The following is a 2500-nucleotide window of genomic DNA, read 5'->3' on the forward strand; positions in this document are numbered from 1 at the left end:
ACAATAAAACTAGTCACCTTTCCCTGATGACAACTTGATCAAAACCTTTGCTTTCTGATAAAACCTTCCTGAAGACATCATGGCATCTTTATGGGTTTTATTTCTATTTTGATTTACTTATTCATAGTTATCAATATTATTGATATTATTATTATTATTATTATTATATTCTTTTCCAACATTCTTTCAATTTCAGCTACCTCTAGCTCACTTCTCTAAGGAGCACACACAATAAACTAATAAATGAATCAATGAACAAATCCAAATACAACGGTATCTATCTAGACATTATGAGAATGTACTCGTAGGTGACAAATGGAAATCAGCTTTACAAAGTACAAAATGTTTTAGTGTGGTAAAGGTATCAGATGTTTCATGATTAGAAGGTGAAAACTGAAACATGCTGCATAGTTACCAAAGAAAAGAATCAGATTTCTTTTTCTTTTTTTTTCCCAACCTATCAAAGGTCAGAAATGGTTTACGCCACAACACAGTCCCAGTGTCAGACAGAAACAAAGACTTTCACACATTAGTGGTTCAGTTTTCTTTTTTCAGCATTGGACATTCTTTTCAATTCCAGAAACCTGAATATTTTTGGAAATAAAAAAATTCAAGTTCAAATGCAATTTCTATTTATTATATACACTATATATTGTGCTCACTTTTATCATATACTAAATTGGAAAATTCTCTCTCTCTCTCTCTCTCTCTCTCTCTCTCTCTCTCTCTCTCTCTCTCTCACACACACACACACACACACACACACACACACACACACACACACACACACACACACACATCAAACAGTCTATCACAGTCACATAAGCATCATCAAATAGCAAACTATAAATGCTGGAAGATTGTATGTAGCAAAGTAAGACCTCAATATACCAGTTCTTATTACAATATTATAAGTAACACAGAAACAAGCCTCACATTTAACAAACTCTATTGGTATGTCACAACCCAAGCAATTAGGTCTTCAGTATCTGATATCAATTACCTCAATTATCAAATCATTTACCTGGAAAAAATAACTCATTTGCTGAAAGGCCTATGTGTAATGAATGTCAGATATAACAAATGTTAGACATATAACATGGATAGGTCTTAAATTAGTATACATTGAGGTTTTACTATACAAACTGTAGCACGAGCGCACCCTGCCCCCCACACACACACACAGAACAGGTTGAGATCCCCTTTAATGAAGCACAGCCAGGGCCTGAGCAAGCTGAGGTGCCTGTCATACATTGTAGAAATATAAATAAATGGGGGGATTCAAAGTTCCACTGCTCCATTCCTTTCAGTCATTATGGACAGACTGAATGTAAAAAGTATGGCAGACCACTGGTAACTGTAACTGAAACCATTTCCTGGATTTATAACCCTACAGTTTAAAAGTATGTACAGTTGACCGCACTCCCATGAGGTCCACCCAGCATTATCAAAACAGGCGAGATTGTAACCAAGAAACACTACGTAGTGAGCTTCACTCAGAGCAGTTTTTTGAAGGGAGGTAGAGTTAAAGATGGGATGGTGGTTTGTAGGACATAAGAGGGGTTTTAGGAGGGTAGGGGGTTGTCCTTCCCCTGTTCACCTCTCCCTCTCATCAATGAATGCTGAAAGTGAAGCTCACTGCTTATAGTGTTCCGTGGTAATAGTCTCGCCAGTCTTGACAACATTGAGTGGACCTCATGGAAGTGTGGTGGCCAACTGTACCTTTACACTATCAATAGTCAGAGCACAAGAGTATCAAAGGCAGCATCAAAGCTTTAGCCCTTTTCTACTACAGATACCAATGGAATTTCAGATTCATGAGTAGTTGATAAATGCATGTAAGAATATACAAGAGTTAACCCATTATATATATACAGTGGAGACTCAATACTCGAACTTAATTTGTTCCAAATGGCTGTTCGAGTATTAAAAAGTTTGACTATTGATACCTACAAATCAGGTAATTCGTTCTAATCTTAGCAAAACCTCAAGCTTATAAAAATTTCAATGTACCTTTTTATCATTTTGATTTCTACACACCGTAAACGAAGGCTAATGATGGGTAACATAGAAGAGGAGGAGAGAAAGGTGGGGAAGAGGGAGGTCGTCAGAGGACGAGTCACCATCCACGAAAACATTTTTGTAACTTTTCTCCTGGTGCGATTCTGTACATCCACTAGTGGAGGGCTGTGGTTCACTAACACTTGTACTCTCACCAGATACCTTATTTTCATCCCTAATAAGCATTTTTAGTGCCATTGTAAGTTTCTAAATGAAAAACTATCGACAAAAAGCAGAAATTTTTTCTCACGACTGTGGCAGGACTAGAGATACGCACCAGTAACCAGTATACCGGATTACTGGTACTACAGTATCAGAATGGGATAGTGAAGGATGAGAGAAGGGAGAGGACAGAGCTTTGTATACGACCAAATGTGCAGCCATTTGATTATCAGATATTTTCACCACTAATAATCCTTTGGTGTTAATGTAAGTTTAT

This window comes from Portunus trituberculatus, chromosome 37 (genome assembly GCF_017591435.1).
Source record: "Portunus trituberculatus isolate SZX2019 chromosome 37, ASM1759143v1, whole genome shotgun sequence".
NCBI lineage: Eukaryota > Metazoa > Arthropoda > Malacostraca > Decapoda > Portunidae > Portunus > Portunus trituberculatus.